Below are 27,112 nucleotides of genomic sequence, written 5' to 3'. Positions count from 1 at the left end.
TGGGGGAAGGACAGACAATAAATAAATAAATATTAGGTATTGGTACCTAATGCCAAATTGTTAATAAGCGCTATCAAGGAAAATGAAGAAAGGTAGAAAACAGAAAGTGCCTGGAATGTTATTTTCATAAAGAGGTCAGGCAAAACCTCTTTGGGAAGGTGATATTTGATCAGAGACCTGAAAGAAGTGTGAAGTAAATCGTATCAGTGTTTGGAGTGGGGATATTCCATATAATGGAACAGTTTATGCAAAGACCCCAAGATAAGAATGTGTTTCTGTGTTTGAGGAATGACTGGAGGCTGCTGTGGCTGCAACAAAGTTAGTGTTAATGACAGCGCTGAGAAAAGCCAGGGGGATTTTATAAGCCCTCATCTGCCCTTTGGATTTTATTCTGAGTGACGAGAAGCCACCAGAAGATTGAGAATAGGAAAGTTACTCGCGGCTTTTGTTTTGAAAGTATCCCTCTGACTCCAATATGATGGTGGATTATTGGGGCAGAGGGGAAGAAGTGGCAGAAGAGTTACAAAGTATTTCAGACACCAAATAGGAGATGATGGTGGCTTGGACTAGGATGTTAATTAAAAAATGGTCAGATTTGGGATATGTTTTTAAGGTAGAGATTTGCTAATGGATTAGACATGGATATAAGAAAAAGAGGAGTCAAGGATAAAGTCAAGGTTTTTGACTTTGCCAGCTAGAGAATGTCAGGGCTAGTTATCCAAGAGGAAGATACCCAGATTTTCAGGGAGAAAATCAAGAATTCAATTTTGGACTGTTATGTGAAAATGCCTATTAGATAGCCAAGTGGAGGATGTCGGAAGGACAGTTAGATAACATTTGTCTGGCATTCATAAGAAATGATACAAATTTGAGAGTCATCAACCTATAGGTGACTGTTAGGAGACCAGATGACGTCACCTAGGGTGTGAGTATAGACAGAGGTCTGAGGCTTGAGCTCTGAGGCTTGAGCTTTGGGGGCCTCGACATTTAGAGATAGGGGGAAGAAGACCTGAGGAAGGAGCAGCCAGTGAGACAGGAAAATCAGGAGAGGTGGTGTCCTGGATGCCAAGTGAAGAGATTGTATCAAGAAGGACGGAATCATTATCTGGTCTGTGAGGCAGAGATGTTGAGTAAGATGTAGACTGAATTGGATTAAATAGTGTGAAAATCATTGGTAACCTTTACAAGAGTGGGTTCAGAGTTTCCTTATTTTGAATTTAAAAAATCAGGTACATTTTAAAATCCTTTGTATGTCTTTCTTAGCCCCTTGTACCCTCAATTTTCATTTCAGTTGTTACTTGTTTCCTAAATTAAGTTGTGTTTGCTTCAGTGTGATAGTCTATTTATCTGTTTATCTTTCTTTTACGGACTAGTGTTCTTTCATAGAGAAACAAATACATTTTTATGTTGAGTGTATGTGATAATAGCTAATGTTTATTGAGCTCTTATTATGTTTCAGGCACAGTACTGAATTTTACATTGGTAATTTACTTAATCTTTGAAACTTCTATGGAATGTACCATTATTATCTCTATTTTACAGATGAGGAATCTGATGCACAGAGCAGTTAAGCAGTATGCATAAGTAAAGTCAGACATTATAAAAGATCTGATATAATTTCAAATTTGTTTTATCCCAGTATTGTACTTAGTCTTTTCATCACAACTCTTCTCATCCCTTTGTTCTTTCCTGATTATCCCTACTTTCATCCTCTATTTGTACAGAATTTTAGACACAATTATTGTTTGGCTTAATAGGAATTCTAAGTGAACTGTCTTTTCCCAGATCCTTTTGTTTTCTCTTTGGAGCTTTTTTCCTCCACTTTTTCAAGTAGGTTTTTCAGTCATCAAGGCTAACAATAAACAGAATATCACTATTTCACTTTTTTAAGACCAATGAGGTGGAGGAGTGGGGAGGAACTGTTGTAACATAAATTGAAAACCTTCATTTCTTGGACTGTGGAATGTAGACTATTTCATGATATATTAAAATATGAAGCAGCAGAAAAGAAGTCAGTTTTAGGTGACTTGCTCAGTTTTTCGTTCAACAAGTATTTATTGCGTATGAATTATGTGTCAGACACTGTGCAGGCCACTGAAGATATCAAGGTAAACAATAACAAGATATTCCTGGTCAGAGTGGAGACAAACCCATAGCACACTTTTGTAAATGCTGTGATAGGGAAAGGAGTGTAATAATGATAAAAATATATAAGAGGGTCTCTTAACCTGGACTTAGGAGTCAGGGACTAATAATAATAGCTGTGCTTTATTGAGCACTTACTATGTGTCAGGCATTGTTCTGGATGCCTTCCATGAATTACCTCATTTAATTCTCATATCAACATTATGAGGTAGGCACTATTCTTATTCCCATTTTAAAGATGAGTATTCTGGGGCACAAGAGAAGTAAAGTGACTTATCCATGTCCACACGTTCTTTTAAGTGGTGGAGCCAAGAAAGGCTATCCAGAGGCCGTGAAGTTGAAGCTAAGACCTGAAGGAAGAATAAGAGTTAACTGGTACACTATAAAGGAAATATGGTTACTGGGAGAGAGATTAGCAAGAAGTGTGGCAGCATGGAATCTGGCACCTCCCTGGAAGTGAAAGTACATCTGTGGGCCTGGAAGAAGTCTTTTAGGAAGGGGCTGGTGAGCAGTTATGCTGGAGAGATATGTACTCTCTCTCCAGATAATGTTTTACATACACAATTTAAGTGTGCAATAGTTCGTTTATTTGGCAAGTATTTTTTAGGTGTCTTTGAAGTGCCAGTTACATGGGTACCATCTATTGGAAAGGTGGAAAGAAAATGATGGGTGGGATCTGTCTGAATGGAAACAGGTGGACTTCTGGGTTTTTTAAAGTAGTTGAATAATGAGCAAAGTTGTACCTTTCTCTGTATTGTTGTTTTAACTCTCATATGCCTTGAAGCCTGTCGTTAGGCTTCCATTTCTTGATCTTAGTACTTTCTAAGGCTTCTGATTTCTTTAAGGTTGTTCTATAATACAGTATTCTTCATTCTTGTTTTATTTTGGCTTTGAAATATCTTTTGCACAGCTGGTGTTTTCCTGACTTTTTTAAACCTTTATCTGTAGAGACATTTTCCTAATTCTTGCTTTTCTTTTTCTTCTAGGACTATGCTTCTTCCCACTTCCTTTAGTACCTTTCTTTTCTAGTAAAGCCTGTTACACTGTGGTTCTACTGCAGCCATCTGATACCTTTTGTTTTTTTCCTTCACCTCAGTGTTTTCTAAGCTGCATGTTGATTATTGTTGACAGTGATTGGTGATTATAATTTCTAACACATATTGATTGCTTGCTGTAGGGTGTGCCACACACTATGCTAGTTTTTAATATGCATTATGTAATTTATGCCTTTTAACAACTTTTTATGTGGTGGGCTTTCTTATATTATCCAATATTAAATATATTATTATCCAATATAAAAATATCTAATTTTATAGCTAAAGAAATGAAGTTTCAGAAGGATTAACTATGTATCAAGGTTACACTGATGATAAATGACAGCCGAGATTTGAGCTCAGGTATCTCGGACTACAAAGCACATACTTTTTTACCCCCATCTCAAGCCTTCTGAGGGTACTTGCATTTTCCTGTTTTACAGTTTTTTTTTGATGTGCCAGATGGTTTAGGCTAAATATAACCAAAGCTGAACATATCTCCTTCTAAGTTACCTACCACTATACTTAATAAGTATTTATTTATGATGTATTTTGTGCTCAGAACTAGGAAAAGAAAATCATTTCTCTTTTTAATAAAATTGAATTATTTTTTGCAATCATATATTCAACCTGCTGTTCTCCTTATTTTCCCACGTTATCTTAGATACTTGTCATTTTTTTTCCCTCTCCTGCCTCAAATTTTTAAACTATGATCCTTTTATTGGATTTAATTTATGTTTTCCATGTGATTGTATCAACCTGCACCCGCTGTTGAAGCTCAGTCTATTTAAACAAGGATGGAAATATTTGGACAACTAATCATAATGACAATGTTAATGATAGTGATGATAAGGAGAAGACCTGGCCCTTCATATGCTGAAGTTTGCTGTTGGGAATGCTACAGTAGTCTCCCATAATGAAGAAAATGGTGAAAAATATTATGAGGGGATATGGAACAAAATGTTTTTCCAGCTGTAAAATAATATTACTAATTTTTAGTTGTGTTTAGCCTCAAAGTTTCAAATATCTTACTAAAACCATATTTTAAAAATTTTTTTATATACATTATCCAAGTTTTTCCTTTTTATCTTAACATTTAATTTTTTTAAAACAATCAGTATTCCAGCCCTTCAGTTAATTTGCAGACTTCATTAACACACTCATTCACCCACTCTTTATTTCATGCATAATTGACTGATCAAAATATTATTATTTACTCAAAGTGCTGTATAGGTATAGGGCCTAGAATGGCACACAGGGCTGACATAGTCCCTGCCCTCCACATTTTTCCTGTAAAGAGGTCCTAAGAGGACTTTGTATTTTCTGTGCTTTGTATTAATACATTTGAAAGAAAATTCTGGCTTTAGAGTCATGTTTATAGTTACATAAATACTGATTTGGTTACTACGTATTTTTATGATGGTTAGCTTTTACTTATTGGTGTTCTGAAATTTCCTTTTTTCATTCAGTATTATGTTTTTTGCTCTATCCATGGTATGTAGTTGTAGCTATAGCTACAGCTATGGATAGATAGGTCATGTCTTTTAACTGCTGTGTAGTATTCCATTTGAATATACAGCAATACATTTTGTTTATTCTCTTATTAATGGACTTTTCAAATATTTTCCCCTTTTCCTTTCACTTTCAACAATACTGAAATAATTTGGGTCTCCTTTGAGTCAAAACTTTAAACAGCCTTTGAAAAAGAACTTCTGTCTTTTGACTAATTGATGTTTTAAAAAGTTTTGAGTTTGCCTTTAGTATTTTTGATTGGGCCCTTTGGCAGAAGGGTTAGGTCAAATTGGTTGAAAATGACTTTGTTCTTTCCTCTTTTGATAGCTTAAATGTGAAAGTCTTGAAATAGTCATTTTACTTGAAATTTATGAATTGGCATCTAACAGTTCTGAACAGGTAAAAGAAAAAGTGTAGGAAAGCAGCTAATTACAGTAATTGCAGCTGGTTTCAAAGTACTTCTGACAGTTTGTGCATAATGCTTACTTGATAGCATCAAATGGGTGCTAGTTGTGAAATAGAACACCTGTTTGTTGTTGAGCATGTGTTTATGCAGATGATTGTTGTTGTCAAAGCACCTTGATGTAGAGTAGTCCTGTTTACATTTACATTCTCCCCAAAGGATTAACAGTGTTCTCTCAATAAATTTGCAGTCTATTCTCCTCTCAGAGGCTGCTGTTTGGATGGTGGTGTGAAAGAGGCAACAAGTGCTTGCTAATCACTTGAATATACATAATTAACTACAGTCTAGTGCACTGAATTCTTTGTAGAACCATAACAATACTGAATGGCAAAAGCACCTGAGAATAGATGTGTCATCATATAGTTGTTGAGGGTACTTGTTATTTGTTCATTGATATTTATTTTTTTTCCTCAACTTGTTGAGTTGTTTTTGTTATCAGTACACAAACTCCTTTCTTGTTCCTTTTATTGAACCAGTTTCAGTTATAGAACTCTTTAAAGTCACCAATAAGAAGTAATGTTGCAAATTTCTATACTTGCTAGAATCTGAGGTTATTATTTAAAAACACATTAGATGTATATAATAATTCCAAAGATTGAGAAACATACATGCTTGTTAGAAAGCTAAACTCAGTCCACATTGGTGGATTTTTAGACTGAGCAGAAACAAAGAAACAAAAACACTCTAAGACATATAGATCTGCCCTATGAGCAAAGAAACAGAATGTATGTTCTCTTATTTCATAAGGTTCTGGCTTTTCATCAGATTGTTGAATAGCCCTCTTGTAAGACTATTTAGACCACATACTTTGCATCTTGAGATAATGAGTGCAAAAGAGGTTCATAGGCATTTCAAACAGCCTTACATAAAAGCTATTAGGCTGTTAACGTTGTTTTCCTTTCCCCCCTTCCTGCACACTCATATCCACTCAAGTTTCCATGCGTTATCCCTTGTAAAGTTGTGGGCAGCTGGTGACTCAGTAGTATACTTCTCTAGAGGTCTAAGTGGCTTTCCTCCTTCCATAAAACATTCTGATAGCATTGTCAGACTTCAGCAATTCTGATTTGGTAGTGTTAATGAAAAAGACACTTTATGAAGTTTGTTAACTTTATCTCCTTAGGAGGTTAACTGTTGGCCTGTTTGACTGAATATCCTCCAAGTGGCCATTAGTCCTGTCTGTGACCAAAGTGCAATGACAGGATTTCCCTGAGTTTGATATTTGAGATTATTTTGGCTGGTACATGGAGGAACATTTTAATTTTAACAGTTAACTGTATTTTTATATATTAGAAAAAATATGACAAACCTGTACTTCCTGGTGTGGAAATAAATGAAGACCACTCAATTGAGAACAAATAAAAGGTATTTATTCAGCTCCTGCTATACAGCATGGGAGTCAGCCACCATCACTTGCCTTACTTAGAGATTCAGAGACAGGCAGGGTAGTCAGAAAGCTTCATAGTGCGCCTGGTATGCTCTGATTGGAGGTTGTTGGCATAGGGAAGGTAAAGCTGACAATCTTACATGATTGATTTGAGGAACATATTTGGATTCTTCTGGTTGGTCTGGACTTGGGAGCAGGGGCAAAAATGAGGGAAGCTGGCAGTCATTGACAGTCTTGACTGTTCTGGTCTAAATGCTGTAGAGCTCGTGGTTTGGCTTCTAGGGTTGGTTGCTGCAGAGGTTGTGGTCAGAGTTCTGTTGTCATATATAATCTGGCCATTGTCCCTTTATATAAAGCTTTTCAGTGGGTAGTATTGTTAAAGTGAGGCTAAATTTATTTAATTAGAAAGTAGTGAGCTAATATGAAAAAGAGTATTAAATAAATAAGACTACATGTAGATGGCATGTGGATATGACAAAAATTGTGAAGGTGTAAATGAGTGAAATTAAGAAAAAGTAATTAAAAGTTATTAAATTATAATTATTAGGCATTTTAATAGATGATTTCTATATTTTATTTTATTTCATCCCCTCAACAGCCCTCCAAATAGGATATTACAATCCCCAAATTAAAAAATAATGAAGATACTGAGATTTAGTGAAATAATTGATCCAAGATTGCAGAGCTAGTAAACAGAGAGGCTAGAATTCTAACCTAGAGCTTTCTGACTAAAGGACAGTACTCAGAAAAGAGACATGGGCCCTTAGTTTACAAATATGATAATTCTAGGAGCTGAGATATTTGACTATGTGAAAATTAATTTTTTTACCTTTCCATTTCTAGTGACTTTTGTCTTCTCTTTTCTTCACAGAACCTCTTTAGATAAGGTGGCTTAAAAATCTCTCCATTGACTTTTTTTAAAAACTTATTTTATTTTGAAATAAATTCAAAGTTATAGGAACAGTTGCAAAAACAATATGAACCCCATACACAGAACTCCAGCATACCCTGACCCCCCTCCCCCGATACCCCGATCCACCAACTTTAACATGCTGTCACACCGCCATTTCTTTCCCTCTCTCCCTCTCTCCCTCCCTATTATCCATCATCTATTGCTCTGTTTTCTGAACATATGAGAGCAAGCTGCACACATCCTTGAACAAACACTATAATTCACATAACAATTCCCATGAACAAGAACATTCTTTTATGCAGTCCCATTAAGCGCAGCTAAGAAGTTGAAGAAATTCAACATTGATACAAAGCTTACATTCTATATTTCCTTTTTTTCCTCTTATGTCCCATCTGTGTCCCTTTGAGCCTCCTCTCCTACATCCTCAGCTCCCATCCAGGATCATCCTTGGCATTTAATTGTCATCTATTTAGACTGTCTTTTTTTTTTTTTTTTTTTTCCAACTGTGGCAACATATATACAGCCTAAATCTTCCCATTCCAACCCCTCCCTAGCATTCCATTAGTGGGATTAATCACGTTTAGAATGTTGTAATGCTATCATCTTCCCACCATCCATTACTAGAAATTTCCCTTCACCTCAAACAGCAACCCTACACTCTTTTCTTAACTCCTCATTGCCCCTTCCCCCACTTCTCATAACCCATGCTCTACTTTTCATCTCTATGGTTATATTCTCTGATAATTTCTTTGTGTTTACTGTGGGGCTTAAAATTAACCTCTTAAATCCATAACAATCTTGTTTTTCTTTGATACCAACTTAACTTCAATAGGACACGTAAACTATGTTCCTATACTCCTTCATTCCCCCACTTTTATATAGTTCTTGTCAAAAATTACATATTTTACCTTGAGTCCAAAACCACTGATTTGTCATTAGAGTTTGTGTATTTTATATCATGTAGGAAGTAAATAGTGGAGTGACAAATCAAAAATTATTGACTTCTATTTGTATCCCATTGTGGTCAGAGAATGTGCTTTGAATATATTCAATTTTTTTTTTTTTAATTTATTGAGGCTTGTTTTATGTCCCAGCACATGGTCTATTCTGGAGAAAGTTCGTGATCACTAGAGAAAAATGTGTGTCCTGGTGATTTGGGATGTAAGGTTCTATATATGTCTGTTGAAATTCTCTATATCTCTCTCTGATTTCTTTGTTTCTCTGTCGGTAGGGCTCCCTTTAGTATCTGAAGTAGGGCAGGTCTTTTATTGGCAGAATCTCTCAGCATTTGTTTGTCTGTGAAAAATTTAAGCTCTCCCTCAAATTTGAGGAGAGTTTTGCTGGATAAAGTATTCTTGGTTGGAAATTTTTCTCTCTCAGAATTTTAAATATGTCATGCCACTGTCTTCTTGCCTCCATGGCGGCCACTGAGTAGTCACTACTTAGTCTTATGTTGTTTCCTTTGGATGTGGTGAATTGCTTTTCTCTTGCTGCTTTCAGAACTTGCTCCTTCTCTTCAGTATTTGACAGTCTGATCAGAATATGTCTTGGAGTGGGTTTATTTGGATTTATTCTATTTGGAGTTCACTGGGTATTTATGCTTTGTGTATTTATATTGTGTAGAAGGTTTGGGAAGTTTTCCCCAACAATTTCTTTGAATACTCTTTCTAGACCTTTACCCTTCTCTTCCCCTTCTGGGACACCAATGATTCTTAAATTTGGATGTTTTATTTTATCTGTCATATCCCTGAGATCCATTTCGATTTTTTCAATTTTTTTCTCCATTCTTTTGTTCTTTCATTTTCTGTTCTGTGGTCCTCTAGGACACTGAGTCGTTCTTCAGCTTCCTCTAATCTTGTATTATGAGTATCCAGAGTCTTTAATTTTGCCAACAGTTTCTTTTATATCCATAAGATCTTCTATTTTTTTTATTTACTCTCGCAATTTCTTCTTTATGCTCTTCTAGGGTCTTCTTTATGTCCTTTATATCCTGTGCCATGTTTTCTTCATGTCCTTTATATCCTGTGCCATGCTCTCGTTCTTTGATTGTAGTCCTTTGATTAATTGCGCCAAGTACTGTGTCTCTTCTGATATTTTGATTTGGGTGTTTGGGATTGGGTTCTCCATATCATCTGGTTTTATCATATGCTTTAGGATTTTCTGTTGTTTTTGGCCTCTTGGCATTTGCTTTGCTTGATAGGGTTCTTTCAAGTTGTAAAAAATACCAATTTAATTTTTCAGATCTACAACTTGGTGGTATACACTTTTTCTAACTAACCAGCAGATGGCATCTGCGAGTCACCTATTCCCCTCAAGTCAGTTCTCCTCAACTTTGTCTTTGTGGTGTGTGGGGAAATGATTCCTGTGGGGTTCAATTGGTGAACTCAGTTTGGGTGTGTTGTTGGTGCTGTCCATCCTGAATGTGGGGCATGTGTCTGGGTGGTTAGGGAGGCAGGGCAGCTTTAATAATGAAACCTCCCAGGTGTTCCCAGAGATTCAATGCTGTTGCAAGAGTCTAAGCCTTCATTTCAGTTTTAGCCCAGATTTTGTCTACCGCTGACCCACAAGTCTCCAGCATTGACGTAGCATCCCTGGGTTTTCTAAGCGGGCCCCCCTTCTCAGCTGTGATCTTCCAGGACCTCTGCTGAGGGAAGGCTGTGCTATGTCACAAGTGTGTGCCGTCCCTCAAGGGAAACCCTGGGCCACCAGGCCGTGCAGGGGCGCTCCCAGCCTGATGCAAAGATGGCTGAATGGGGCGTCTCACTCCTCTCCCCCTTTCCGCACAGCTCCACCTTCCCAGCTCTGGGCAACTAGCTGCGTCTGCACCCAAGGCCACTGTCCACAGCCAATATTGTCGCGGGTGTGTGGTGCCATGGGATACACTCCCCGTCACACTGGGTTTCCTGGTGTGGCTCTGGGCTGTGGGTACGGCCCCAGGCAGGAGTGTCCCCAGCCTGCTGGGGAGCTGGCTGCAAGCAGCACCATTTCTTTCTCCTTTTGGCTCTCCCCTCTGCCCCCCTGGCCCTGAGGGAATCAGCAGTGGTCTATCCTCCACGCCAGACACTGAGAGGTTGGTACAGCCCACTCCTGCCGTGCTTCGCTGCGTGGTTCTCACCCTCGTAACTGCAGCCGCTCCTGGTTTTTTTGTTTTTTAAAAAGAACTAGTCCGTCTCCAAACGCCAATCCCCGGTTTCCCCACACTGCAGCATGGCTGCGGGACTTTTAGCAAGCTCACTCACTCGTTTCAGAATGCAGACTCCTGGTTTCACCAAGTGCACAGTTTCTGTGGTTTTAGCAGACGTTGTCCAGCTGGTGCATCGCTGAAACTGATGTTCTGGGTTACTTTCTGGTTTTTAGCTAGTATTTTTCACGGAGGTGTTTTTTTGCCCTGTCTCACCTAGCCGCCATCTTAGGTTCCTGTCTCCATTGACTTTTAAATATCTGCGGTTGCTATTTCCTAGTTTGGTGGTCTTGTGCTTCCTTGTTTGAAGTTGACCTTATTGTGTTCTTAGGAAACTTTGGCTCATCCTTGTTGCTACTGCTCTACTGAGATCATCCAATAAGAGAAACTTGGGTCTTACCGTTACCTCTCCTTCACGTACCCTCAGTTCTCCTTACTGCTTTATGAAAGCAAATCTTTCTCTAGATTTCGTAGACTGTCTGCTATGGCATTTAACATAAAAGTATGGTTTGTAGAAAACATGAATGGACTGCTACAACAGCACTAATATATATCTACAGAAGGTCTTTACATTCTTTTGCTTTCATTTTGGCTTGTGGTAGATTGATCTGAATGTCCCAGAGACTTATGTATACATTTTTGTACTACAGATAGAAATAATAAAACAATTTCTGAAAAATATAAATATTTAAGGCCGTTAGGAAGGAGCCAGTAGATAAAGAAACATTGAAAATACAAGCAGAGTAAAGTAAATTATTTTACTCTGGTTTTAAAAATGATCCACCCTCATTGGAGAATATTAAAAATACACAAAACGAAAACTATTGTCTTCTATAATTTTGCTATCCAGAGGTCTATTATTAACACTTTTTGTTTCCATTGTCTTTTGTCTATTTTACGTATTTGAAATCCAACATTTAGAACTTGTATCCTACTTTTTTCTCCTTGTACTATAAACATTTCCCATGTCATTAAGCATTTTATACTGTAATTTACCTAGCAGTTCTCTTTAATCATTAGATAAGATAGATTTTTGATTTTTTTTTACATAGATTTTTACAAGTAAAATTTCTGGCTCAAAGAATATGGCTGTTTTCAAAGCTCTTTATAATCTATCTATAAAGTACTTGATTTTTTTTCTGGAAAGGCTGTTCCAGAATATGTTCCCACCATATTCTGATGCATTTAACTCGATGTGTGCACTTGCTTTCAGTTGTATTTTGGGAATCCATCCCTTTTCGTCTTCTTAAAGATATCTCAATTTTAGTTGCACCCTCTCTGCATCACCAGTTTGTCCGTCACTACTTTTATCATCTGGATCAGTATATAAATATAAACTAGTATTTTCCATTTTAGAAAGAAAGACTTTTTTTGACATCTCTGTTCTGTTTCTCTGCTTCCATTTTAATAAAATTTCTTGAATGATTTGTCTGTTCCTCCAGTTTACACTGTCATCTCATGGTTAACTTTTCTAAACCACTTTAGTTTAATTGCAGTAGTCTCACCACTCCACTGAGAAGGCTTTTGTCAAAATCACTGATGAAATCCATGTTTCCCAATTCAGTGAACATTTTTTTCTGCTTTTATCTTTCTCTATCTCCTAACAGCATTCAGCACAGTTAGCAACTCTGCCTTTTTGAAACATTCTCTTGGTTCCTCCTTACTCATTGGCTTTTTAAATTTTTTTTTTTGAATTAAAAAAATTTTTTTTTTTTTGGTCTTTTATTGGTTCTTGAAACTCTACCTGATGCCTAAGTAATGGAGGGCCTTGTGACTGGAACTCTATCTAGGGTTCTATTCTCTAAAGATAAAACAGATTTCCCTTAGATAACTTTTCTTCTAATAACTTCTCCCAAGTGTGGCTTGTGACTCTTGCCTTAGAGTCTGAAAACTGTAAAGGAATTTGTAATTTGGGAGTATGTATTTTAAACCCATTAATCTTAGATAGTTTTATGATTTTTGGTTTTGGGAGTTTGCTTCACCTGGTTATCCTTTGAGACTTTCAAGAACTGAAAAACATGACCAGAACAGTTTTCCCAAAAGAGCATTGTGATTGCCTGTGTAACCCTGTTTTCATAAAGTTTTAGATAAAATAAGAGGTTTATAATTCATACTCACAGTGGCTAGTGTGATATATTAGCAAGCTGAAAGTTAACGAGGCCCTTTAATTTTTTCCTGAAATGATTAAAATTTATGACTGGCATAGTGTCAAATTCTGGCTACCCAGGTGTCACCAACACAACCTCTTGATAAGATAAAGCTAAGATTATTGCTTACCTCAGTAAGGGAGAATACCATCTGGGCAGAGTTTTGGCACTGGCTTGGAGGGGAGAAGGCAAGATCAGCTTTTATTTAAAATTAGAACTTTGGTTTAAATTATGTCTTTCAGTGTGTGCAGGGGTAATGGGAGTGAGGGTTGGGGGGCTGTAATGTTTAATTAGGATTAGACAAGGATCACAGATCCTTATCCAATGTTGGTGGAAACAGCAAGGTGAGGATTTTTGAGGGATGGGATTCAAAGAAATCTTAGAGAACAAACTGTCTGTTGATACTTTTCATGGAATAGTTGATGGGTCTTTTGAAAAGTTCCTGTAATGAACAATCAGACCATTTGCCTGGGTCAGAGTCTCCTAAATTAGTAAGGTAATGCTAACGTGGACAGTAAGCTGTTTAGAGAATTGGTAGTTTCCGTCTTCAGTGTCCAAGTTGCATGTGGTGTATGTTAACCTATTAATGTCATAGGATTACAACATTTTAACTTTAGACTGTTGGTTTATGTGCTGCTGAAGCGGGCACAACTTCGAGCTGTTGGAATGGCGATTTTTCACTTATTTTAATGAGATTTAGTTGAGTGCTATATAATAGGTCAATTCGTATAAAATGTCAGCATCCCCAATGGGTATAATGAGTATTATAATTCCTCTTATTCTTTTTTGTAATACTCACTTCTAGTCATTAAAGTTTTGAGTTTGATGTTTTTAAAAGAGTGATGCTTCATTTTCTTGGTTCTACTCTTTTTTTCTTTGCTAGAAATACTTTGAAATATGAGGGTGGAGTTCCCCTTTTTATGAAGTAAGAGGATGTGAAACTTGGTTCTAAATAAGCCTAAGTTAATTGTTTCAAGAAGAATAGGCCTTTCAACTTTGCATGTTTCAACCTCTAAATTATTATAAAGGGCAAAAATCCTTATAATAAATTTTTGGCATTGTAGGCTGATTTATGAACTTTGACCCTAAGATTAAATGTTGTCAATTCTCTCCGCCCTTTATTTTTCCTTCCTTAACAGATGTCAGGTTGAACTGCCTTGTCCTTTTGCACTCTGATTTGACCAATAGTCTTTGTGTAGCCTCAGTATACATTATATAGCTTTGGCTCCTTTTAAATCTTAATGTGATCACAGTAACTAAAAACATTTGTATTTGCATCAATTGCTCATTTTCTGTCATAACCTGGGGGCGTGGAAAGAACTTGTTGAAGACTCTCCTCAGCTCAGGCAGGGAGCCTTGGCTAGGCCACCTATGCAACTGCCTAAACGGCCTAAAATGCTGTGGGGTTGGCAGAATCTTCTATGTCTTGTGTTGACTTTATATTTCTGGAATTTGTCCAAGGGTGCCAGGTGTTTGGGTAAAATGAATTTTTTGTTCTCTATCCCTACTGACAAATCACCTGCTTTTTTTTTTTTTTTTTTTTTTTTATCTTTATTGTATTGAGAAATATTCACATACCACGCAGTCATACAAAACAAATCGTACATTCGATTGTTCATAGTACCATTACATAGTTGTACATTCATCACCTAAATCAATCCCTGACACTGTCATTAGCACACACACAAAAATAACAAGAATAATAATTAAAGTGAAAAAGAACCTGCATTTTTTCATGGGAATGTTCTGGCTTTCTTATGTTAGAACCATAAGAGAGAACATATTTGGCACTTAATTGGAATATTCTGACCATTTTTAAACTTGCTTATCTCTTAGACCTTTGGTTCATTTTTTCCTGTGTTTTATTGACAACTTCTTAAACTATAGCCTTGATGCCTGTGAGGCTGAGCCCTTTTGTCCATAGAATGCAAACTTTCTCTTGGGTAGAGAAAGAGAATGTTTTTCGAGAAAAATGATGTCTACTATTTTGGGAAACTACTGTTGTAAGTTGTCATAGAAATGGAACTTAAGCATTTCTAAAAGACCATATTAAATGTTTGCTTTATTTTTAGTTTGCTTCCTGTATTAGTTGAGGTCCCTTTGTGTGTAAACCCCATTTTTGGATAGATTTTTAAAAACTGAGGCATAACATTTTCATTGTATGCTCTTTCTTTCTTTTTCTTTTCCTTTTTTTTAGAGGAGGAAATGAAGTTTCAAAGTGTTAAATTACAGGTCCTAACTCATTTGCTAATAAGTGGCAGAATCAAAAATCTGGTTGTTTGGCTATTCATCCAGGGATATTTTTTTCAGATTTACCACTGGAATTTACTTAACTGTCCTCTGACACATAGATGATTAATCTTATTTTGTTATTATCTGCTTTTCGTGAATAATTGAAATGGATTTGGCCTATGTATTGTGGAATGGTTTATGGCCCAGTTGGAACTCCAAATTCATCAAACCTTAAGATCCCTTTTAATGCTCAGCAACAGAGTAATCAAAACAAAATTGAAAAGACCTTTAGCACTCACCAGCATAATGGAAACATTAATATTGGAGGTGTAAACTCCAGATCTGCCCTGCACGAGGTCTTTATGAGTATTAACCTTTTAAAAAGGCAGTAGCTTTACTGAGCTTCAACTAAGTATTTGATAAATGAGTGAATGCCATAGACACATTTCTTGTGTACTCTTAGTTACTGCTTTGAAAGTTGTAATGATGTGTGTTACTCATTTTGAATCCATTGTGATATTGTTTGGCCACATATATGTGGTGTGTATATGCATACACTTTTCATTAATATACCCGAATGATGTCAACTGATTACTACTTGCACTAGTTTTTCTTGGAATGGTGTTTTGGAAGAATTACATGTATCTAAACTGTATCCTGAAAAAGCCAAAATGCTCTTCAAAAGGAACAAAAAGATACTTGATCTCTTAAATATAATATTTTATTTTATTTAGTTGTCATTGAGGTCCTAATTTCTGTGGGTCATGCCCCTACCCTCCATCCTTGAAAATCATTTTGTGCAATGAACAGTGTTACCATTGGAATGTTTCCTTCTGTCTGTGAAGCAGAAAAAAGGCAGAGACTCACTGTTCCATTAATCAGCCAGACAGATCACCTTTTCTCAGAGATCAGCGTATAATTTCTCCTCCTCGTGCCTTTGAGGATAGCACTTTACCATTCTGGAGTACTTTCTTCACTTTAGTCGGCTGTTGAAACCCTACACATCCACCCTTTAAGAGCTAGCTCAAGTTTTACTTCTTTTATTCATTCTTCCCTTGTTCCTATATAAAAGAACTCTCCCTTTTAGACTGGGCCATCACTTTGTCTGAGTTTTTCTTATCACACATATCATAGTTTTGTTACTTCTGTGCTTGATTTCCCTTTCTATATTGTAAAATACTTTAGAACAGCAGTTGCCTTTTATTCATAATTTTTGCAATACCTTAAATGCTTTGCTGAATGAATGAAGTATGGGTTTTAATTTAAAATTCAAGTTTTTTTTTTTTTTTAAACCCAGAGAAATTAAGCTCTTAAGTCTGTGTTTCTTAAAGGATGGTGTGTACTGTAGTCCACCTGAATTAGAATCTGCTGAGATGCTTGCTAAAAATGCAATTTTCTAGAAACTGGAATTAGAATGTCTAGATTTGGGATCCTGGTATATGAATGTATTTGCATTAAGTATCTCTTGTAATTCATATATAGACTAAAATTTAACACTCATTCTCTTAAATTATGATGCAAGTCAGTAAGAAAAACAATTTCAGCTTAGAGATGTTAATACATAATTTTGTCAGAAATGTAATAATTAACATTACAGTATATGTTATGTGGAAAATGTTTCTTCACTTTTGTGTTTAAAAATATGTATTTGAGTACTAACTTTCTTATTGATTCTTACTTTTTGGTCTTGACTATATTTGTTCATATAATAGCTCTCTAATGTATGTAGGTTTTTTACAACTAAAAGTGAGAGATGTAATCAAATGAATTTATTTCTATGTAAAAAGAAAATAGTACAGCTGCACACTCAGTAAGGAGTAGTCTAACCTTTCGAATTCTTAGCTTTTTTCCTTTTTTTCCTTCAGCTTTTCTTGATTTTGTTTTGCCTTGTATTGTCCCTGTATTTCCTGGGCATAGATGTTTTACAAGGGCTGTCTTCCCTACTTGTCTCACAGGGCATTGGCACAGTGGCTCAGAGAAGCATTCTTCTTTTATTTCTTGAGTAACTTGAAGATTATATGTTTGTCAGAAAATGGAATTTGCTGATCTGAATTGGAAGAAAAGGTTATGTATTTTCATAGGAATTGACCTTAAGTGAAGTTTCTTGAGAGAGGCAGCATTATTTAACTTGAATTCTGCATCTAAAAAGAAGCTAGTGAAAACAACCTGTACTTTTTTGTGCCATTTTCCTTGGGGTTGATGATTGTATTCTGCTGTTATCTTGTATCTAGTTGTGAAATTAATAGTGAGATATAGTAGCTTTGAGTATAGGGATGAGATTCTTCATCAGTAGTAAAATAGGGTGAGAGGTATTAATACGAAATGGTAAATTATGTTTCATTTCTAGAGAACATTTAATTTGCTTTCTCAGATATGGAGATGGAGAAGCACTTGAGTCAGAGTAGACTAGGTTTAAAGTGATCCATTCCATATTTACCTCTACTAGGACATATAGAAAAATAAATTGGCTTTGAAAGCTTTTCTTTTTCCTTTCTGTTTCTGTTTCTTCCTCCTCCTCCTCTTTTTTTTTTTTTTTTTTTGGTGTAGTGACAGGCATCCATGAATAGTAATGAGTTCAGGAAAACTCCTAGGCTAGACATTATCTTGACAGTTGGCGGACAGATGCTCCTGATTTGAGTGTGAGACTGAGGTATTCAGAAAGCACTTCAAAACACTCTCCTATGCCAGCCAACTTTCAACTTTATTTTCTTATGTTGGGATTAAGTTTTTAGCTGCTTTGTAATAATGCTTGTTGATAAAAGGACCTGGTGAGACCTGGGTAAATTTGAGCCTATCATTTTTACAGATGGTTTTGCAGACCTTATCACTTACAATGTAAACAATTTTACCTTTAACATTTTTAATGACAATAAGTGTTGAATGAAAAGTGGCTTTGATAATTTTGAAAATTGTTGCCTAGATTTATATCTTCCATTTCTTGAAAAAGAATAATTACTCCCTAGACAAGGTACATGTAATGATATTTGTATTTATTTTACCCATGTCTAGTATAATATTTGATGTGTCATTTGTCATGTTATTTCTTTTTCTGAGTTGATATTTTAATTGAAGGCATGAATCGCTACTTCTTTCTCTGCATTCAGGAGGAAATTTCAGGAAGAAGTTTTCCTTCTTTTCCTGTGGGTATTGGGCAGGGCTTTCTCTTCTGGCATTCTCCAGTTTGGAATTTTTTTTTCTTGGTCATCTGAATTTGTTGACCTTCCATGTGCAGTGTAAGGACCCTTTGTTGACTGTTGAGGCTTTGGCCTGGGGATGTGATATCCTCTTATAATGATGAAGCAGGGTGACTAGAGAATGCCTTTTATAAAACAAATTTTGGTAACCATATTGTTTTTCTCCTTAGTGTTTTATTCATGTGCCTGCACTCAGAAGAATGACTAGAATATGTTTTAGAAATGTAGAAAATTAGCTGGAACTGCTTTGATGGAATTATGACTTTATATTATAAAATAAATTTAGGTTCTATTTTAATTTATATATCTTTTTCTCTGGTATTATACTGTGTTTCTTTTTTATGGTAACAAGTTCAAATGTAAGCATAATATAATAAAAATTTAAGCCAGCAGTCTAGTACTTGCAACATGAATGTAGCAGATGTGTCAAAATGTATGAATTGTTCTAAATGTTAAACATTTTTGTTCATGAGAATAACATAACTCCTGCTGTGACCTTTTAAGCTATGTAAATTTTAGTGACTATAAAATTAAAATGTGTTTCCTTCCAAAATGTGTTTGGAAATTATTTGGAATGTTTTATGCTTGGCTGTTTTAAAGATTTTATTATGTAATATTTAGATTTAAATCTGGTGTAAAAACTGAAAAGTACAAGAATGCCTAGGTTTCTTTCATTTAAAAAAAAAGAAAAAAGTTATCTGTAGGGTAATCACACCCTCTATCTTGTCCAGGAGTAACAGAAAGAGTTAACTAATACTACACTAATACCTGTTTTCTTTTAGTACTAACAACCAGTATCTTTTTTCTTTTAGTACCGATGTTCTTTAATTTTATGAATATATTCTTACCTTCTTAAAAAGATATCAAATAGATAGGATTACATCTTAGTAATACAGTTCCCATGGTTTGTAATTCCCCTTTCTCTCCATGATGTAAAAAACAGAAAGTATAAAAATTATAAGGATATGACTTATCTTTGGTATCCCTATTTTCCAATGGAATGTGTTGCAGCACACACTTTAAAAGAATGGTTTGCATGATTATTTTTCAGAGTGATATAATGTGTGCTTTTGGAAATAGGAAGAACACTGAGGAAGATGGAAAAAAAATGAAAAGGAGGACAAGAAGTGATTACATTTTGATTGGCTCCAAATTGCATCGATTTAATGTGTATCTACTTTACAATTTTCAAGGATACTTATATTTGAGAAGATTACCTCTGTAACTGATTATAGTTGAACTCTTGAATTAATATTAATGGATATTACCAAGCCTGTCCCCTTCCCAATCTTTTAGACCAGAGTAACCAGACAGAGTCAAATTAAGACCCTATTGAAGTTCAAAACCATGGAAGTAAGGTAAAGCGCAGTTAGACTGTACTTATTGTCTTTTACTTATATTTTGACACTTGCTTATATTTAGTACTTCTTTACATTGAAATATGTTTTTTGACTATTTTATATATATGAATGTATTTGGTCTCACCAAAAAGGTTTTAAGCTTCTTAGTGGCAGAGGCTGCTTTTGTTTCTTGTGTGTCTCTTATAATACCAAGGTGGTTACATAAGAGTTTATTTAGAACACGCAGTAGATGTTCAGTATAGCAGACATTGGCTAGTTAGTCACTGAATCCATTCCCCCCAGCCCCTCCTTGCCTGCCCACAACTAGCCTTTCCCTTTTCCTTTCTGATGGCAGTCATGAAACTAAGAAGATGGCAGAGCCTCTAGATGGAAGGAATCTGGGTTCCTGAATTACTGCTTGAAAGAGAGCTACCCACTGATCAGGAACATTTGTTTTGACTTTACATGAGCCTAAAATAAAATCTCCATTATGTTAAACCACTGAGACCTCATGGTTTATATGTTTCGGCTGCTAGCATTACCTTCAGTAATATGCTCAACAATGGTTAGAGTGAATAATTTAGTTTATTCTAAATTTAATTATCAGTTTTTAGGAATTGGAAATCAAGAAAGCAAAAGTAAATTGGGAAGTGAGAAATTGGGTGTGACGCAAATTGGAGGAAATCTCAATGTGGAAGGAGGGGAAAATGAATAAAGGATGCTCTGAAAAAAATTGTGATATTGTGTTAGGTAGATGATACGAAACACTTATAGGTAGTAGGGAGTGTAGTATGAGCAAATTAGGAGAGCAGTCCTTAGGAGTTGGAGGAGTAGGGGGTAATTTGACATAATATCAAATCTCTGAGAAGTAGATAAGATTTTAAACAGTATTGATTTTTAAAAAGGAATTTTGCCTCATTCTACCTGTGATTTGCAAAGATATTTTCTGCTTATTGCAGATTTAATTAATATCTTGACAAACATGATATTCAGAAAAAGTTGGCTTGTTAAAATGAACAGAGTTGCAAGCTTGTATGTCTTATACTGGGACATTAGATACATTACTTGAATTATTTCCTTAATAAGTCATTCTGCTAGATACATGAAAAGAATTGAATTGTGGCCATCTTTTATTCATATATAAAATTTAGTGTATCATATTTTGACAATGTCAGTTGTATGTGAAATTTACCTTGTTTTGGACATGTAAAATATTGCATAGACTATTTACAAAGGAAGAAATCTTCAATTCATTTTACTAAAATTTACTCTTCATATTTTAAACTGATACCATTTAGCCTTTTGGGTCTAAAATTGGATTCTATTAACCAATTAAAAAAAACTGGTTAACTATTTGTGGCTTAGAAAGCTTTTTATAAAAGCTTTAAAAATGCAAAATTAATAATAGTTACAAATTTAATATATAATTCATGACTGACATGATATTTCTGATTTTCATTTCCTTTTGAAATGATAATAAGGATAATATGTCCAGTCATTGACTTATGAACTCCCATTTCCCAAGTATGGCATCTGTGTTCATGGCTGTAAGATGTGGAGATATTCTTAAACTGTTCACATTTGTTTCAGTTGCAGTTGATATTCCCTTTTTAACCAAGTGGTAAGACCTTCTCAGCTGGGTCTTTGCCATTGTTGTTGCGGAAGCGATGGCTACTACTAATCTTAAGAGAAAGTACTTGTGCTGGTTTCCATGTATTATGTTCCCCCAAACGCCATTATCTTTGATGCAGTCTTGTGTGGGCAGGGAACGTATTTGTGTTGATTGGGTTGGAGACATTTCATTGGATGTTTCCGTGGAAATGTGATCACTAAACTGTGGGCGAGACCTTTCACTGGATAATTTCCATGGAGGTGTGGCCCCGCCCATTCAGCATGGGCCTTGATTAGTTTACTGGAGCACTACATAAGTTCAGACAGAAGGAGCCAGCTTGCTACAGCCAAGAGGGACACTTTGAAGAATGCACAGAAGCTGAGAGAGTAGCTGCAGATGAGAGACAGTTTGAAGACGGCCATTGAAAGCAGACTCTTGCTCTGGAGAAGCTAAGAGAGGACAAGCACCCCAAGAGCAACTAAGAGTGACATTTTTGAGGAACTGCAGCCTAGAGAGGAACGTCCCAGGAGAAAGCCATTTTGAAACCAGAACTTTGGAGCTGATGTCAGCCATGTGCCTTCCCAGCTAACAGAGGTTTTCCAGACACCATTGACCATCCTCCAGTGAAGGTACCCAATTGCTGATGTGTTACCTTGGACACTTTATGGCCTTATGACTGTAACTGTGTAACCAAATAAGCCCTCTTTTATAAAAGCCAATCCATCTCTGGTGTTTTGCATTCCAGCAGCATTAGCAAACTGGAACAATGTTCTTTCTTCCTTTGTGTAATATCCAGCATTTAAAGAATGTGGCCTCTTTCTTTTAACCTACACTTACTCATATTTTTCATTAGGTATACAGGATCATAGATACATTGTATATTTAGTGCCCTGGATTCTAACTTAAAACTCATTTTAAAAATAGAAATGCTATAAAAGATGATTTTAATTTCCAGGATTTCTCATGAGTGTACTTTAGAAAGTAGGCTTAATGATATATCAGTTAGGAAGAGGAACACTGGACTTGAATTCAAAAAAACTGGGCCATGGCATTTTTTTTTTTTTTTTTTTTTGGTGGTATGTCTTTTACAAACTCTAAATCTTGGCTTCCTAATTTGTAAAATCATAATATCCTACAATCAGTGTTGACAGTGACCTATGGGGCAATTTGGTACAAACTTTCACACTCAAATTTCTTTTATTCCATCTTTGACAGATGGCTGTCCAGTGATAGTAACTCAATATCTCGTTCTCATCAGGTATATATAGCTAGCTTTGAAACTCTTGAGTAGAATATTTATGTTATTCTTTGCTGTGTCACTTAGAGGAGCAGAGAATACTCATGGGAGTAGCAAGACCTCTCCTGTCTATCTTACAGATTGAGAGAAAGGTCAAATGAAGTAAGGGGAGTGAAAACAAACTATGATATAGTGTAAAAAAAATCAACTGTTATTATCACTACAGGATAGTTGGTACTTTTTCAACTAATAACATATAGGAATCTCACTACCATTTATATTAATAATATTTTTCTATGATAAAAATGAGTTTTAAATCTCTGATAAATAACTTTTGGATCCTACCTGTGTGTCAGATGAAGTCTACCAGTGCTTCCAGTACTTTTGATACTACTTATTCTTTGAAAATTAAAAATCTTGACCCAATATTTTAAAACCACAGGATAAGACGGTTGTCTTGTGTAAAATAGCAGCAATGAAAAGACTATAATACAAATTAAAATTATGTGGAAGTTACTTACACACTTTTGCCACAGGAGTAGTGTTATTTCCAAATCTGTTATTTAAAAATATTCATCAATGTAAAAACATGACTGTGTGTTGTTTTGATTTGGTTTCTGTTTTTTTTTTTTTTTTATGATCCATCCAAAGTGTGCAATCACTTGCTCTCAGTGTAATCACAGAGTTGTGCTTTCATCACCGCAGTCAGTTTTAGGACATTTTCATTTCTTCAAAAGGAAAATCCCCATACCCTTTATACCCACCTATTATTGACACTTATCATTGCTATGGTACATTTGTTATAATTAGTGGAAGAGTATCATTAGTGTTATCTATAGTCCATAGTTTGCAATAGGTGTATTTTTTCCCATATACCACCCTATTACCACTTTGTGACAGTGATATACATCTGTTCTATTTCATGAAAGGACATTCTTATATTTGTACTATTAAACACTTCATTGTTCACAACAGGGTTCACTTTGTTACAAATCCCAGGTTTCATCTGCTAGCTTTTCTTCTAGTGACATACACGACTCTAAAACTTCCCCTTGATTCAGCGCTGTTAATTATACTCACAGTAATGTGCTACCACCACCTCTATCCATTTCTAAACAGTTACAATTGGCCTTATTAAAAATTCTGTGCAAATTAAGCATCAACTCCCCATTCTCTACCCTCATTCAATCTTCTGGTAACCTATATTCTAGATATTAACTCCACGAGTTTGCTCATATTTAGTTTGTATTAGTGAGATCATGCAATATTTCCCTTCTGTATGTGTTTTATTTCACTCAACATAATGTCCTTAAGGTTCATCCATGTTGTTGCATGCATTAGGACTTCATTTCTTCTTACAACTTAGTAATATACCATTGTACGTGTAAACCAATTTTGTTTATCCATTCATCAGTTGATGGGCACTTGCATTATTTCCATCTTTTGGCGATTGTGAATAATGTCGCAGTGAACATCAGTGTGGAAATTTCTGTTTGCATCCCTGCTTTCATTTCTTCTGAGTATATACCTAGTAGTGGACTGCTGGATCAAATGGCAGTTTTATACTTAGCTTCCTTGGGAACTGCCAAACTGTTTTCCACAGTGGCTGTACCATTTTTACATTCCCACCAACAGGGAGTAAGTGTTCCTATTTCTCCACATCCTCTTCAGCACATGTAGTTTTCTGTTTGTTTAACAGTGTACATTCTAGTAGGTGTGAAATGATATCTATCTCATTGTGGTTTTGATTTGCATTTTGCTAAAAGCTAGTGATGAGCATTTTGTCATGTGTGTTTTTAGCCATTTGTTCTTCCTCTTTGGAAAAAGGTCTATTTAAGTCTTTTGCCCATTTTTAAATTGGATTGTTTTTCTTTTTTATTGTTGAGTTGTAGGATTTCTTTTTATATTCTTGACATTAAACCCTTATCAGGTATGTGGTTTCCAAATATTTTCTCCCATTGAGTAGGCTGCCTTTTTACCCTCTTGACAAAGTCCTTCAAAGCACAAAAATCTTCAATTTTGAGGAATTCCCATTTATTTGTTTTTTTCTTTTTTTGGGTGTATAGTCTAAGAAACCATCACCTACCACAAGATTCTTGAAGGTGTTTCCATACATTTTTTCCTAGGAGTTTTATGGTCCTGGCTCTTATATTTAGGTCTTTGATCCATTTTGAGTTAATTTTTTGTATAAGGTGTGATAGGGGTCGTCTTTCATTCTTTTGGGTATGGATTTCCAGTTCTTGCAGCACCATTTGTTGAAAAGACCATTCTGTCCCAGTGGATTGGACTTGGCAGTATTGTCAAAAATCAGTTGACCATGAATGTGTGGGTCTATTTCTGAACTCTCAACTCAATTCCATTGATCAGTATGCCTATCTTTCTGCCAGTAGCTTGTTTTGACCATTGTGGCATTGTCATGTGCTTTAAAGTCAAGAAGTGTGAGTCCTCCAACTTTGTCTTCCTTTTCAACATGTTTTTGGCTATTCAGGGCCCCTTACTTCCAAATAAATTTGATAATTGGCTTTTCCATTTCAAAATTGGCCATTGGAATTTTTATTGGAATTGCATTGATTCTATAAATCAGTTTGGGTAGAATTGACATCTTAACAATATTTAGTCTTCAGTCCATGAATGTGGAATGTCCTTCCATTTATTTAGGTCTTCTTTGATTTCTTTTAGCAATGTTTTATAGATCTCTGAATACAAGTCCTTTACATCTGTGGTTAAATTTATTCCTAAATATAGTGGTACCTTGGTACTCATTGTTAATGGATTCCGGGAGGCATAACGAATACCAAAAACGTTGAGTACCAAACCAATTTTTCACGTAAGTAATAATGTGAATAAATTTAATGTCTTCCCAAACCAAAGACAATGCACATTTTTAAGGCAATATGTAAAAAGATATGATTGTATGTCATTACTTTACATGAGAAATAAACCTAAAAATTAATGAATATTTAGATTTAATAAAATAAAAACTTCACTTTACCTGTACTGAGAAGAGTCCATGGCCTAAGGGGATGGTGGGAGGAGAGTGGTGAGGAGGAGGGGTTACATGGAGTGTTGCTTGGAAGGTGAGTCCCCTTCCAGTAGAACATTGGGCACTTACACTTCGTATGTTCTTTTCCTTTTCTCTCTTTTTTTATCTTGCACCACAGGCTCTGACACACTCTTTGTCACATTCACTAAAAACTTACCCAATGAGGACTGCTTCTGTCTTCTTTTCAGAATTCCTCAAAAATGTGAAATTGTTTGATCATTCAATAAATTCACAATTCTGCTTACCAGAGCTTTGTCCAGATGGTACTTCTCAAAGTTTTGAACTTCTGCCCATTTTGCACACTTTTCTTTTATCAAGAAACTGGGAATATCCTCCCTTATCTCCTCCTGCTCACCTGATGAAATCTATTCAGCCACCTCTTGTTGCTGCTCTTTCTGTAGTTTCTGCAGCTCCTCAGCATCAGCAGCATTGACCACCAGACCTGTGGATTGACCCAAAGATACAACTTCCTGCACAGCTGTATCCTCTGTACCTGCAGCCTTTTTATTAGCACTTGCTGCCTCACCATGTCTCATGATATGCTTCACGACACTATGGATGCTGTTCCTCTTTTTAAATTATCAAACCAGCCATGGCTGACCTTAAAAACTTCAACATTCTCGTCACTTGGTCCTGGTTTGTTTTACAAAAGATCGTCATGCAACACTTTCACTTTTTCACATATCCTGACTTCTGATACACTGTCGCCTGCTAACTGCTTCTCATTTTCTGAAATTAATAACAGTTTTCCAACTTTCTGGAGTGTTTGGGAATGCTGCTTTGTTACTGCTGTAACTCCTTTTGCAACATCAGCCTTTTTTATCGCTTCTTTGTTCTTAATGATGGTGGAGACCGTTGTTCTAGGCATACCATATTCCCTAGCAAGATCAGTAATGTGAATACTGCTGTCATATTTGCCTGTTATTTCTTTTTTGTTCCATGGTTGTGCAAAGTAATTTTCTTTTCTGCTCGGTGCTATCACTGCTCATTTTCTGAGGACCCATGCTGAGAAAAAAAGCACGAAAAATACACAAAATGACCATAGAAGCTAAGATAAGACTGCAAGGGGATGTGCACAGGGCAAGAGCTACTGCGTGACTAATGCATGACCCTTTGTTTCGCCTGGAAAGGGTAGCGAGTCACGAGATAACTGACACCGACAAGTTCTAGCTTGTGTGTTGAGTACCAAACAAACGAAAAGTACAAGGACAAAAGTATCACATCAAAACGTGTCGAGTACCAATTTCCACGAGTTTCAAAGCAGTCGAGTACCAAGGTATGACTGTATTTGATTCTTTTAGTTGCTGTTGTAAATGAAACTTTTTTCTTGATTTCTTCCTTAGGTTGCTCATTGCTAGTGTATAGACACCCTGCTGGTTTTTGCAAGTTGATCTTGTCTCCTGCCACCTAACTGAACTCATTTATTATCTTTGTTATAGATTTTCTGGACTTCCTAGATATAGGATTGTGTCATCTGCAAATACTGAATGTTTTACTTCTTCCTTTCCAATTTGGATGCCTTACAACATTTCTTACAACATTTTTGCATTTAAAGTGTATTTTGTCCAGTATTAGTATTTCTACCCCAGCTGTTTTTTGGTTACTGTTTGAGTGGAATTCTTTTTCCAGCCTTTCACTTTCAACCTATTTGTATCCTTGCATCGAAGATGAGTCT

General features: G+C 35.9%; 1 protein-coding gene across 6 annotated transcripts in view; it reads left to right on the top strand.

The window, feature by feature from the left end:
• AKT3 (AKT serine/threonine kinase 3) overlaps positions 1-27,112 on the top strand; it is a 413,894-nt gene that overhangs the window by 133,325 nt on the left and 253,457 nt on the right. The window lies entirely within an intron of this gene.

This window comes from Choloepus didactylus, chromosome 2, assembly GCF_015220235.1.
Source record: "Choloepus didactylus isolate mChoDid1 chromosome 2, mChoDid1.pri, whole genome shotgun sequence".
Lineage (NCBI taxonomy): Eukaryota > Metazoa > Chordata > Mammalia > Pilosa > Megalonychidae > Choloepus > Choloepus didactylus.
The sequence above is the reverse complement of the archived record's forward strand: the minus strand, read 5'-3'. Positions and strand labels throughout refer to the sequence as shown.